We start from the raw sequence: 15655 nt of genomic DNA on the forward strand, positions 1-15655 counted from the left end.
ACATTTTTCTAAACAACCTCACTTTCTCTTCCTTTGCTCACCAGGGATTTCTTCTTTAAATTAATTAATTAACTAATTAATTAATTTTCAGTCCAAATGCTGCTCTTCCTTCTGGTCCCTTCCTCACAGCTTCTCTCCCCCCTCCTTCTCTTCTGAGAGGGTGGGCTCCCCGATAAGAGTCTGGCACATCAAGTCTAAGCATGATTAGGCCATTCTCTCCCACTGAGACCAGACAAAGCGCCCATGAAGACTGAGCAGCCTGACTGCCATACATGTGCTGTACCCAGGGATTGTTTAAATAGAAGATTCTCTAATCCTGACAACAGTCCCTCATACCTGGGGAGGAAGAGGTGTACCTGACTTCCAGAAAACATTGGGAGCCTTTTACTGTTTTCCTCAGGGCCTCTGAAGATCATGAACTCTTACTGCAGGGAGAGTCCTTTCTCAAGCCGATGCTTGGATCACTGCTATCTCTCTAATTAACTGATCATTATCTTCCCTTGTTTCTGGTAAATATGTTTGAAGCTCTATGCCAGAGGGTTCCTTTTTATAAAATGAGAAAATTAATTTATGTGTACACCCTGTTCAGCACCCAGGCTCTGAGTGATTTAGAATTAACCAGAATTACTTAACTTCAAAGTTAGCTCGACACCATGCAAGCTAATGCTAGTTGTCCTTAGAAACTGTAATGTAAAATCCTACATATGGCATTTGTAACTGTTTTTTGTGGCCATGAGTTTCCTACTTTTCTCTATACACACCTTTTATTTCTGTTACCAGACAGACGAAAAGAGAATGGTCCGTGTATCTAGAGCTCTTGATATCTAGAAAACCCTAAGTATTCACATCGCCTGAAACCAGCATCATGCTTGTTTTACAGGTGTAAGTTTGATGTTTAGCATCATAGGAAGACATGTCCGTAGCTTTAGAGCATGGCTGACTTGGGTGATTTTGCTATATGTACAATTTAGTTACAGTGTCATCACGGACATTAATTCTTCTTTTTAAAAACCTGTTATCTTCCATGACTGAGTTATTCTTGAGTTTTAGGATAAAACATATATTCTATCATATAAAATATATTTGGGAAGCATTACGTCTTGCAGAATTCTCAGTAGAAGAATCACACTCTGTAAAGAAGCATATGCGTTATAAGTCAAAATGATGTGCTTATTTGCATTTATGCTGTTTCTGTGTTTTTTCTCAAAAGTTTTGTCTATTTATAGAAAAATAGTATTTCATCAAGGCAGTGTTATTTATTTTGATGTTATTTTCATACAGTAGTTTAAAGAATGTCCAGACATACATTTATTTGGTCATCTTGATTGTTGAACATCTTAGGGCATAGAATCTGCTAGAAATAGCAAGCATTTGATAAAGGCCAGCATTTAAGCTCATATTTAGTGACCAAAATCCCCACGGTGGGTTTTCTTCACCATCTTTTTAAGGATTCATTCCAACTCCGCTGCTCCAAATATAATTTCTAATCAAGTTTTCTTATGTGAGGGGAATCTTCTCGGTGTTACAGATTATTTTCTTTTATTCATGATGTGAAGTATTCCCAATTCTTCCTGAATGTTAACCCCTGCATTCTAAAGCTACTGAACACAGAAAACGTTCCCAGATCACTCCATCTGAACATACCGCCCTTCCTCCACAACTCCTTGGTTATAGTCTATAGACTTTTTATGATAACTACCTTTCTACTTTGAAATATAATCATGGGCCCCATGTCACCTTTTCTAATATACGTTAATGCTCCTTTAAAGTGGGGCACATGCTTGATGATAAGTCTCTGATTTAGTCAGTTGTATGGTTTTGTACCCAGTAGTAATTCCATTTTCTTTTTTTCTTGAGAGACTGCTGGTAATTCATATTTCCAGCCCAAGATATAGATATGGGTAATTAAATAAAGCTCCTCTTCTTTCAATGTGTATAATACAGTCTGCAAAGGTACATTTTAGGGATATGCTCCTCCCTGTGTTGCATTACTTTCTTTCAGAAGGAACACATTCATAAGGAGCTACTGACAGCTCATATCTTCTGGAGGACACAGAGTCTATTTTCTTTAACAGCATCATCCTTGGAAGGTCAACCATGCTTTAGAGGATAGCCCTGTACCCATAAATATATGGGCAATGCACATTAAAGTTGGTGCATCATTAAAAAAGCAGGGAATGGAATTGGGAGGGGGAGAGAGGTGAGCATGGACAGAGGAGGAGCTACAGAGCAGTTGGAGGTAAATAGGTTCAAAATGGGTTGTATGAAGTCTGAAGGTCTCAAAGAATTAATGAAAATATTATTTGAAATGCTGTAAATGGTGAGTTATGAGACGTCTAGGTTCATAATTAGTATTCTGCACAAGCATTTCCATACGTCTTCCTTGTATGGATTTTTTTTTTTTTTGGTTCTTTTTTTCGGAGCTGGGGACCGAACCCAGGGCCTTGCGCTTCCTAGGTAAGCGCTCTACCACTGAGCTAAATCCCCAGCCCCCCCTTGTATGGATTTTTATTAGAATATGCATACACCCATTGCAATTTGTATCTCGAGCTTGTGATTTTTCCTGTACAGATTATGTTGAAGAGACAAATGTCTAATCAGTGGATATTGATAAATGAATGTAAAATATAAGTACCTCTATAAAATAAATGCAATAAGTAGTAAAATGTATTTCTATGCTAGTGACGAGCAGCTGAGTACTAGTCAGCCTTTTCACAGGGATATCAAAAATATTTGACTTCCCATATTTAAACCTTAAGCAAATATGAAATCAGAAAACATTTTAAATATTCCAAAGCTGACCAGAGTCATAATATAAAGTGACTCAGCTACTCACCTATGCTGGACTTTTAAATATATCCTTAAATGTTTTGAATCGTAGTTTATTCATCGTTTGAAAATGAACATAATGGCACAGGGCTTGCCTGCTCTAAGTTTCTGGGAGGCTTACTTGTGATTACATAAGCAAAAGGGCTTTCAGACTCCGAGCTCTTATTAAAACTGACAATGATGCTGGTTGCTAGTCTAAGAAAAATCGATCATGTGTCTGAGGCAAGTGTCCACATAGCCCCATGCCCTTCCTGTGTTCCAGATAAGAGCTTTGACCTTGAGAAAGATTTGCTGAAAGGTTCATGAACCCCATAGTATTGGAAGAGCGGAGCACAGACAGCACATCCATGTGCCTCAGTTTCTGGTACATACACCATTCTTGAAAACACTTATTTATGTGTACACAAAGGTGCCACACTCATCCCCATCAGCCACTGCAGCCAACAGTTTGGGATCTGTGGAGTATAAGTTAGGACTAGAAAATTACCACCAAGCATGGTTGATCTATACTTTGTAGAAGATGAATCTTATGTCTCTCTCTCTCTTTCCTCTTGTCCTAAGTAGACATTTTATCTTTTGAGTAGGCATGTGTTCTGTTCTGACTTGCCCTTTTGTGTGGCCTTCATCCTGGTAACTCACAGAACAATGCTATCTTAAGTTGATAACACTTGGTTACGTCATCTTAAACGCTGTCATATTGTAGGTGGTTCTGTACAGTCTGTGTTACAACTTGTTCATGGCGTGTTTAGACAGCACTCATGTATTTTCTTCTATAGTAAAGATAACATGCATCTTATGATAATAAAAAAATAAAACATTGCAACTGTATCTTAATTTTTATTTGGGGCAAAAAATAAAAAGCAATTCTGGCTGTCAGACAGGCTTCCCTTTGTGAAGAGACATTTAGTGCGGCAAATTATATGAGCATATAAATATGTTGAAGGAATGATTAAGACAGAAGATGTGTTTAGAATTCAATTACATGTTTATATTTCTGAATTTTGTATATGTAACAAGTACCATGCTGATAAAAGAAAACAAAGTGAAAGGTAAGGGGGAGAAACCTTGAGGAACAGGAAATGATTCATTTTTTTAACATTATTATTGCTGATTTTTCAATCCTACAAAATCAAACCTTTCAAATTTTTTTTTAAAAAAAATCTATGACTTGCTTTATTACTTTATTAGTTTGCCAAGTCGTATAATTGGCTTGTTTCCCTACTTGATATAGATCTGCCTGTGGAGTATGTCACTATGTCAAACTATTATGTCATTAATTGTTCTGCATGTGTGTGAATTAATTCAGGATATCGGAAACTGAGCTAAGAACAGAGGAGGCTAAGGGGATAATGAATACTGCAGATGAGGTGAATAGTACAAAAGTGAGCAAAGAGAGTCTGGCGGAAGTGATGAGTCACTCAGAACTTCCCAGAGAACGGGCCAAATGGAGAAAGATATCTGACATACTCTAGGATCCCAACAGAACTATCATGCCTGACAAGGGGCCACACACTGTGACGAGTGACCTTGAGGATTTTGTGTGCCAAGGATGATCATTTGTTGATATTAGAGAATTTTTAAAAGTTCTGTGGGGCCAGTGGATTGTCCCATGAGTAAAGGTATCTGGTATTAATCCCTTGGCCCATTTCTCTAGGACCTCTCTTGAGTGTGCAAACAGAGAAGTGACTCCCTTAATTGTTCTCTGACCTTCACATGTGTGCTGTAGCATGCCATGACTAAAAAGTGAGGATAATAAATAAAGTCTATGGAGAAAGTGTGAGGGAGCAGTAAAGACAAGGGAGGATGTCTTGCCTTTTATTGCATGTATATCTAACTTTTACTGATGTGTTAACTCTTGGCCAAACTCTGGTAGTAAGTTCCCTTTGGAATTTTTTATGCAGATGATAGTGAATGTAAAAATAATCCACACTCTTCAATTTCTCTCCCAACTTGGAAAGGAAACTAATTATGTACAAGATGACTGAGAAAAATTTTATTAATCTTTTTTTTATTATTTTGAGGCTGTTGATTTGAAATATTAATGTGGTGGTTGGATTTGAATGTTGAAATATTTGGACTCAACATTTTTTTTAAGTCATGTCCATGAAAATGTAAGCTACCTTAGAGTTAAGTAATCAGAGACTTACCATTTCACAGCTCTTTTGGAGACTACTTTACTTCTGGTGTCCAACTGACTGCCTTGTGATATCTATTTTTTTTCCTTGACTTCCCTTAAGGGATTTACTCATTTTGTCCAATTGCTTGTTTGTGTTTTCCTGAATTTCATTAAAGGATTTATTCATTCCTTTCTTAAGGACCTCAATCATCTCCATAAAGTTGATCTTAAGGTCTTTTTCTTGTTGTGTTGGAGTATTCAGGGCTTGCTGCAGTAGGAGAGCTGGGTTTGTTGGTAACATTATGCATTGACTGTTCTAACTGTGTTCTAACGCTAGCCTCTAGACATTTGGGTTTGAGGTAATTAAAGGTCTAGGTACACATATCTGAGTTCGTCTTTGTTGGATGGGTGTTCTGCTTCTGTTTCTTCTCTGGTCTTCTGGTCTGTGTGGCCTGCATTTTTCCTAATCTGTGTGGTCTCTAGCATAGTTGGTGGTCTATGTTCTGGTTTAAGCCTGGGGTGCAACAATTTGGAGGGCATGAGACTGGGGATAGGGTGGGGGACACAGAGATAGTGAGATACTGGGGAAGTTTGGGGGTGGCATCCTACCTTGATATCTAGCTGGTTTTACATAAACATTGTCAATATTGCAAGATAGGGTATTTTCTATGGCTATGAGATGTCTTATCCAGTCTATAAAACTCAGATAACAGAGAAGAGGCAAGTGTCATGAGAGGAAGTTTATTTACTATTGTTTTTATGTCTTTTCCTAGCTGTAATTCATTCAGCAAATATACAGTAATATAGGGTGTGCCTTGAATTTTAAAATGAGTTTGAAATAGTTCAATTTATAGAAGTTGTACATGTTTTCCCAATTCTTTGTTTCTTCACTGTATTCTGGATGAATAACTTTTTTTTTTTATTTTCTGGAGCTGAGGACCGAACCCAGGGCCTTGCACTTGCTAGGCAAGCGCTCTACCACTGAGCTAAATCCCCAACCCCTGGATGAATAACTTAATAATGACTAATACTGGCCCCATAGGTGTTTTGTTTGTTGATGGTCTAACACCACCTGCAGGCTTGGCTTCTATCTATTTCTCGTAAAAAAAAAATAAAGGATAAATGTGCTTCATCCAATAATAGTGGTGAAGTATTAAGTGTATAGGTTAAGACTATGATATATACCTTTGTGTCTCCTCCTTTGTCTGATATGTACATTAAGAGGAATACCATGTCCAGATTGCCACACTGTATAATAACATTTCTATGCAATTAATTTTTCTCTCTTATCATTAAGTCAGTGCTTTGGTCCCTCTAAAATGGCTAAAACATTGAATTATCTCTGTGCCCTACATCTTCCCGCACAGCTAGTGGTTATTCACTCCCTCAGAATCCTTCAGTTGTTTCCCAGTGCTTGTGCTTCAATTATTACCTCCCTTCCTAGGTTTACGTTAAATTATTTCCTCTTTGTTACAACTTTGCCATCGTTGTATTAGCTCTTACTCTATGCCGCACCTCCATTCTGCTAGCATACTTCCGTCACTAGTTACCTCCTTTACTTCTTCCTAAAACAGACTGGTTAACTATTCCCATTCTTCATGGCCAATGTCAAGTTTTATTTCCTTCATCAGCCCTGTCTTTAAAATTAGTAATGTATATAATAGACTCTGAGTAAAAAACTAGAGGAACAAACTGTGTCTATTATCTAGAAAGTGCCTAAGCTTGAGTAGCATTTTCTTCTCCCTCCTTGAAACTGGATTTAGGATGGTAATTGATTTCCTGTTGAACCTCATGGGTAACTCTTACAAGAACTTTTCAAGGTTCAGAAAGCCCAACAAGTAAGTCGAAAATTATAGTTTGTCTAGAGATGAAGAATAGTTAAGCTGACCTTTCTGGATCATTACTGCGGAAACTGGATTGATGCAAACTGTACTGCTTAGGGCAGGACCCAGGAGCTGAGTGAGTTTCATGGGGTTATCCTAACTTTCATAAAAAGCATTTAATAAAATCCATGCCTGTTATTATATTTTGCATTTCTGTAGTTGAGACCATCTTTCTTTCAAACCAAATGACTGATTTTTCTCAACCGTTAAGTTAGAAACATATGCAATTAGTTTGAACATTTATAGTGAATAGCAATCATGGGCTTTTTAACTAAAAGTAGAAAAATTAACAGTGTGGTTTTGTTTTTCTTCAAAAATTAAAGAGATTGAGATTTGCAATTAGGGTGATCAGGGTCTGAGGCTACCTTTATTTTCCAACTGGAGGAAAGGGATGAATCCTGGTTCTGAAGATGATTCATACAGTACAGTGTTTAAAAGTGCTTTGCAGTAATGCAGAAAGCACTTAGTGGAACAGCCCTTTTACAAAATAATACACACATTTGATACAATGGGAAGCCCAGGACTGGCTAAATCTCCTCAGTTAAGATTGTTACCACACCAACCCTGGTTATAACATGGATCATTCTTTGTTTGTGTAGACAGTCCATATCTCACTTACAATACAATATGAACAGAGATATCTGAGATAGACAGAGTTGCACATACCCCAGAACCTATGGTTCCTCTTCTTTCAAATTGATGAAACAGTGACTATCAGAGGTTCTCCAATGTATGTCTTTGCTCAAAATTTTGATAAAGATAGACTAGGTTAACATTTGACTTCTTAAGACATCATTATGAACTAAATTATGTCTCTTGCTTTTATGATTCTAAGTTAAAATTTAGGATCTGAAGAACTATGAATAAGTTGTGGTCCAGATGTTTGTATGCCAGTATGCATATACATGTGAAGAGCATCATATACAGTTAAGTTTCTAGTGCTTTCTGGAACTCTGATGAGGTGCATAAACTAGATCCCTGATAAGGCATATAAAATTAATGCTTATAAATCATCCATAAATCATCAATCCATATAAATGTTTAATAGTATTTTAGATATGTTTCTTAATTTATATCTTTTAGAGTTTTTATTTCATTTTCTTCAATTAATGTTTACTTGGTTCTTTAGCAATAACTTTTATAGTAGAGTGTTTAATTAATTATGGGAAAAATATCTGTGATTAAATATGTCAGACATGGTGGCACATACCTTTAATCCTGGCACTGGAATCAGAGGCAAACAAATATGCCTCTGTGAGTTTGAGGCCAGCTTGGTCTACAAAGTGAGTTCCAGGCCAGCCAGGGCTTCAGAATAAGGACATGTCTCAAAAAATACAAAGCAAGACAAACAGGCAAACCCCCCAACCACTGGAAAAAATAAAACTTTGATTTTAAAACATCATTTCTTTGGGAAATCATTATTTTTGTTGCTGTTATTGCAGAAAAATCCTTGCTGTTGGTGGTAACACACACACACACACACACACACACACACACACACACACACACACACACACACAGTTAATCCCAGCACTGGGGAGGCAGGAGCAAAAGGATCTGTGTGCGTTTATGGCTAGCCTCTTCTACTGAGAGAGTTCAGAGTTCTAGAATATCCAGGGCTTCAATGGAGAAAAGAAAAAAACTGTCTGTAACATAATCTTATTGATACAAGAGCCTTACTTTTAGGTAAAATAGAACATTTGATGTATTGAATTACATTTGGATACTCTTTGTCACTGAATATGTTAGGTGTTTTTTAAGGAGGCATTTTCTTCTTCTTAAGTCTCTGCCACTACAATTTTGTGTCAAAAAGCCAATCAATTCTGTCAGGAACTGGGACAGTGCTTAAGAAATTGAAAACATTTCTGCTGGCGGGTTCACTATTCATTTCTGACACTGGCTGGTACAATATCGAGCACTTTAATTTATTGAAGTTGCTATTCGGAAAATAAAAGCCATATATTCTCCTACATGAAACCTATTCAACATTTCTTTTTATCTGTTTGGACACAGTTCATAGCTTTTTAATAAAACATTGAACATTAATCTTTTTAAACTCCAATATAAATGGTAGGTAAAACTATAAACTAATTTGAATTCAGGGCTCGTTTTTAACATTTACAGAAATCACGAACTATCAAACTAATACCATTTTGAATGTGAGATTAAGTGAATTCCTGCTTTTGCTCATTTTGGTTATATTTTTACAGTTGGGGTGCTTTGAAATACAATAGACAGTTTCTTTTTTATTGTATAGAATAGAGTTTATTCAGGGCATGGGGCGTGGAGTCAAGAGGGTAGCAGATGCAGAGAAAGGCAAAGAGGGGGGATGAGAAAAGAGAAGTAGAGAAGTAAAGGCTGACTAAGGACATGTGGAGAGAGGGCGAAAGAGGTGGAGCGAGAAGGAAGAGCAAGAGCCAATAGATTTAAAAGTCCGATTGAAGTCAAAGTTATTATTTACTTCTTTTCATTTGATAAAATCTATAGACAAACAGAAGATCACTTGTGTTAATGTGGGGAATGAGAGTAAGGGTGGTCTGTTATGTTAGCCAGGAGTCTTCAATGCAGAATGACCAAAATTAGCTCAGAATCGTGGCAGCAGGAGTGCAGGACACACAGACATTTATCCAGAGATGGGTGGGAGGAGTCCGGGTGATTCTGATGTATGGTGAAAATTATGGTTGACTCCGAGAATCATTGCTTAGAAAATTAGGCTACTTGAATTTTTTTGTCTTGTTGGAGCTGGCTAGCCACATTTTTTTTCACGTAGATTTTTTTTTAAAATTTATGAATGAAGGTGAAATCTAATGAAATGCTTTAAAGAATGCTTGTGAACACAGTAATAACTTAAATGTTTTACAAAATTATTCATTTTGATATTGTAAAATTACATATTTATCAACTCATGACATCAGTAATGCATTGCAATTTGATGTTTGAACTAACACGGTACTTTATATACTATAAGTAGTATTTACTTTCCTAATATACTAAAACACAATATTAGTAAATTTCACCTATGTACCAATTATTTCAGATGAAGAATTAGACATATTCATTCTTGTTAAAGTAAGGTATCTTAAAAAAATCATAATGGCATTATAATATTTCCCCTCTCCCTTTTCTCCTTCCAAACCCTTCCATATACTCTGCCATGGTCTCCTTCACAATCATGGCCTCTTTCCAACTAATTACTATTGCACATGTGTGTGTATACCTATAGTTCTGTTTGTGTATGTGTATGTGTATACACATCAATTACTAACTATGGACCTTTTCAGTCCATATAATGTTACTTTTACGTATGTTTTCTGGGCTGACCATTTAACGATTTTAAAAAACAACCACTGTATTTTTATAAACCACATATTATATGCAGATACCTATTTAAATATCTTCCTTGTAATTAAACAAAAAGGCCCACAGCAGGACATTGCTACTGTCATTTGTAAATGTGTTTAAATGAACACTGTGTCTGCACAACAGATATCTGAAAGCAAGACTTAAATGTGTTGGCTGGTGATAGAGAGCCCACTTAACTTGTGCTAGACCCCGGGTCGAATCTCTACTACCCCAAACAAACACGGCCAAAGAAAAACATCTATTGAATTAAAGAGTATCTGGGTTAGAATTCAGACTGTAAGGTATGCTATTAAAACATCCATTGCTGATGCTATAGGACTTGCAAGCACACATAGTTTACACAAAGTCTGTGTAGTTCTATGGAGGAGATCCACAGATCACATTTTGATATCATCACTGCTTCACCTACAAATATCCATTGACCTGCCCTCTTCTATCAGCATCTCACCGTAGCTGACAAAGGAAAGTGTCAAGCCAAGATTGAACACCTACTACTTTTAGTCGTCCAAGAAAAGTACGTGTATGTACTTCCCAAAGCACTGGGCCAAGTGAATATTAACTAAAACATTGTTGGGCTTTTATCATTTATTCTACAACACTTCTCTAACTGTAGAAAGGAAAAACATTCCCTTCTGGCCTAAACAAACAACCAAGCATTGCCACACACCAGAGGAATAAGAATTAAGGTTGGTATTAAGTAGGAAAAGAATCAAGGTCTACTTATAAAATAAATTAGGAAGTAATACTAACATACTGTCATGGGAGAAAGCACTTAAAATCTTTTTCAAAGTTCAAGGAAGGCTTCTATCTGTTATCTAGTTAAAGATAATAGAAAATAAAGGTTAAAATTTTCCTGACAATGATTCATAGTTGCTTTCCAGAAAGAACTCTTTTGTTGAAGTGAACTGGAATGTGACAGGGACATACAGGAAGAAATGTATTATAAAGCAAAAACTTACAATATTCACCTAGTTTGGATTTTAATATATTTTGACACGTGGTTTCTTATATTTGGCCTCATCCAGTTAAGAAGATAGCAAACAGTGTTTGCTGTTGATAATAATGAGGAGTAGTCGCTATATTCAGTGTAATTTCCAGCAGAAGGCCTGAACAAAAAGCATGTTGTAATAAGGGGATTTTTATGCCCATTTACTTGTTCACTTAGGCTCAAGCATTAAGTTCTGGAAAAGCCCATTTGGTGTGATTGATTACAGCAGCACTTCAACATATGGTCCCCCGACCTGCAGCATCAGTGTCATCTTCAAACTTAGAAAAACAGTTCCCGAGCCTCACTCCAATCCACTGAATCGAAAACTAGATGAAAGCAGGAATCAGCGTCCATCAGGATTTTCAGATGATTCTGCTTAGCCGAACTGCTGCTCTGAATAATTGGAGACAGTGCTGATGGCAGGGAACATGACTGCTTGTCCAGCCAGAGAGCAAGAAGCTTCTCAAATGAATCATCTTCCCTTGATGATACAGAGAAAAGTTTTTACGAAGGAAACGGCAAAAGCCAACAACGCACAATTTTGTGAGAACAAGTGACAAACAGAACTGAGGCGGCAGTCAGGTGTTAATGGCCTGGCACTTGCGTTAAGGCAGGTCTACACAGGGGAGCTTGCCATCCATGAACAAAACCCCAAAGGGGAAACGGAAGTGAAAACCCACAGCCTTCTTTGTCACAGAATCTCACTGCTTGGCATGCCTGCTGACAATTCACCCGTCTCCTTCTCCATGTGCTGACAACCCTCACCAAGCTACATTTATTCCTGCATCCTCATTGGTCTCCGCTTGCTTTTTTTCATTTTAAAACCTTCTTTTTCCCAAAACAAAGTTTTAGAATCTGAAAGTTATGTCACTGTAGCAGATACTAAAAAGAATACATATTCCACAGTTCAAAGAGCTAGACTGTTTTTGTCTGGAGGGGAAACTTTTTTTTTGTTTGTTTGGTTTTGACATTGAAAAAATCCTTGGAAACTTGCATGCAATTTTAAAAATCACGTTTACTCCTTTGCCTGGGGCCGTGCTCCCAGCTTTGTTCTGAGATCATGCTACTGCCAGACTGTGCTCCAAGCTCAGGAAAGCCCGTTCCTTCCGGCTAGCTTCGACAACCCTCCCTCAACTACCCCGTCCTCTCTCCTTCTCCTGTCCACCTTAGCTCCGTGGAATAAAATCAGCTTTATTAGTTTAGAACTTGCCAGATTACACAAATACTGGGTGAGGAAATTCTTTCCTAACCTTATCAGCTAGCCTATTTAGGCCATCTGCTGGTCGTGGAGGCCGCCATTTCCAGCCAATCAAGATCTTAGGTGGTTGCAGTATGACTCTCTGAAACCCAGCTGAAACCCCTCTCCTTGCCTGCATCCCTCCTCTTCCTCCTGGACCCGGAAGTCCCACTTTTCCCTTTGCCCCGCATTTAGCTTCTGCCCTCTTTATTGGCCAAATCAAGAACCAATTAGGAACCAGATTTTAGTATCAGCTCCTCCCCCTACAGGAAATTGCAAGTCTGAGGAAGGTAAGGGGATGCATAGAAACTGAATGGGACATAAGTGTGCTAGGTGTAGGTGCACTCTCCCTTGCTCTGTGCCTCCTCCATCCATGTTCATACTGTCCTGTTCTTTCCTCACATTTAGTTGCCCCTCTTCAATGTGACTTCATCATGCGCCGTTGATTCTGTCTCTTTCAAACCTTCCATCTTTAATAAGGGGCTTTTCTAAGTCTCGAGCATGGGATTCTTTTTTCGTTCATTATTTCACCGACTTATATATGTTCAATTCTTATGTCTTTGGTACATCTATTCACTTGTCTTTTATGTGCATTGCTCCGTTTCTTCCTACTGTGATCCTGCCCCTTTCTGATTAGTTTTTCTTGACTGTCTTTTGATCTCACTCTTCTGAGAACTTTATATTTCTTTCGTTCTTTTTATTTTTTACTCTTTAGATTTTTTTCTGCCGTTCTTTTTTTTTTTTTAAAGAAAGTACTTAATATTCTGAGCAAAACGTTCTTTGCCTGTGAATGTTTCAACGAACAGTTCTTACAGCAGGATGATAAAGTCCCGAGGACGGCATCATTCTCCATTACTTCTGTCTCTAAAATATATCACATTATTAGGGCCTCCTGTTCATCTCACTTTCATCCATCCTTTTCTTCTACGGAGACTTATCTCAGTCTTTCTTACATACCCACATATAAGTTCACATTTAGACAGCAACTGTAGTTTCCGTGAACGTAACTGTTGGTATGAGCTCATCTATTCATGTTTCTCTTCTGATGGGCAAGATCCTGTACCTGGTTTATGATGTTAGCTGTGGAACAACAGTTTTGGCAACCATTTGGGGTTTCTTGATAATAAAGACATATCCACATTTCAGAGAGTGAGCTAGAATCTAAGCAGGAAGTAGGGATTTGAATTTAGCATCTCTGTCCACTGCTTTTTATAGATCAGGAAGTCTCAAACCATCCACGGAATGGGAAGACTTCAGAAATGATTATGTTCTTTCTTCCCTTTCAGGATAATTATCTTGAAAAAAAACTTGCCCCCAAAACAATGTCGGGTAACTTCATTTGTTCTCATTAATTTGTGAAGAACTTACTGCACTGTGATGATACTGGAGCTATTGGTTCTCCCATGGTTTTTTTCTGGTTGTGCTATCGCCATTGAAGCCATAATGATATTTTTCTTACCCTATCCTAGCTTACAAGGTTTAAGCAGGAAATAGACACCATGTCATTTCCCCAAGGGGACTCTCATTTATATAAGAAATATAACTGTATACTATTTAGAAATATATGAATATAAATAAATAAAATAAACTAACTGAATGTATACCAACAATATTGGAGCGAGTCAGGGAGAGAGAAAGAAGGCATACACACCAAGAAGAAATACTTAGAAGAAATCTAGGTGATTATGATGATCATCATCATCTGTCATCCATTAATTGCCTCTGTGGAGACTACAATGATGAGCTCTGAGACAAGGCATTAAAACTATGGGTGTTCAACCTTAAATGGGATGTCTGTCACAACACCTGCCCTCCAAAGCTCAGGGAAGGTGGAAAGAATTTATTAAAATAAGGAAGAGTACTGTGAAATGTTGTCATTTGGACTTTAACCAGTAATTCCATAATAAGACGTTGCTCTGGTCTTTGTCTATTGCAAAGGAAACTGTCATTGATGACAGGTGAGGACTACACATACCTTTAATATAAGGACAGGTATTTAGAACGTAGCTAGGAAATGTGCTGACTTAGGAAAGTGGTGACTGTAGGTTCTGCTCTAAGATCTGTGACTTCACTAAGTGTTGGGTAGTTGGCTAAGGGTCTGGTACCAGGCATAATTTCCCTCTTAACGAACAGGTCTTACGTTCCTTTAATAAGCTGCTGGTTCCTGCCAAGCCAAGGTATACATGCTACTACATCATCCTTATGTTTATCTTCTATACTTGTTTATTGTCGCTGAGAGTCATCATAGCTGTTCAGGGTGTTGGTTATTTCCCTTCTTTGAAATATTATAGGGTGCCTACAGAAAACCACAGCCAATCAAAATGCAGAGCTGTGTCCAATCCCATTGCATACATCTACATAAGAACTCCTGTTCCTCAACTTTGGGAACATTATGGAAGAGTTGGAGAAAAGATTATAAGAGCCAGGGATGAGGCTGTGAGAGTTTTTCCTAGTAATGTCAAAAGTTGCACCAGCGTACTGTCATCTAAAGATGAGCTGAGCAAGGACAACAAAATGGATGTGCCAAAGTAGTTGAGGGGAAAACCTAAGAGTTCTCAGCCTCACTCAAAGAACTTCAGGCAGCTAAGGAATGCTGAGAGTGGGAGAAAGAGTCTTCCCCAGGGAACAGCATACCAATTGGTTATTCAATACAAAGTGGTCAACCCTGAAAATTTGTACGTACAAGAGACAATATACAGAATAAACGGGTTATATTCAGGAGTACATATGAATATGCATGTAAATGTCTTTTTTATTTTCTCCGATGAGGGAATGTAATAAGTAACCCTGGGCCTAGACCTGGAAGCTTATAGCCTCCTTATAATCTAATCTTCTGCAAGCCTGGACCTTGAAGGCTTCAGAGCAGCTTCTGTCTGCTAACCTAGACCTAGAGTATTTCAGCCTCTGAGACTTAATGCTGAATAAATGTAGCCTTTCTAATTCTTTCTGAATTCTGGCAGGCTGGTTCAAGTCAACTGTTGTGTCTCAAACTCCTCTCCAAGCTGACTGATTCAAACTGACTTCTCTAGGCTTTTGACTAAATTGCTTTGCTTGGAAAAACTGCCTCTGAACTTCACAGACTTAACTCATACTCCACTTCTCTCCCTGCAAGGCAGCCTCTTTCCTATCTGTTCTTCTGAGAGTTGTGTGTATCTTATCTTAGACTCATTCTGTCTATTCTTTCTTTGATTCATCACTTTGTCTGCCCCTTACTTAGACATCATTGTTAGGGATTAAAG

At 37.8% G+C, this 15655-nt stretch overlaps 1 protein-coding gene across 5 annotated transcripts in view; it reads left to right on the top strand.

The window, feature by feature from the left end:
• Positions 1 to 15655, top strand: part of B3galt1 (Beta-1,3-galactosyltransferase 1) — a 582026-nt gene that overhangs the window by 49330 nt on the left and 517041 nt on the right.

The sequence above is a fragment of the Rattus norvegicus genome, chromosome 3, assembly GCF_021556685.1.
Source record: "Rattus norvegicus strain SHRSP/BbbUtx chromosome 3, alternate assembly SHRSP_T2T, whole genome shotgun sequence".
NCBI lineage: Eukaryota > Metazoa > Chordata > Mammalia > Rodentia > Muridae > Rattus > Rattus norvegicus.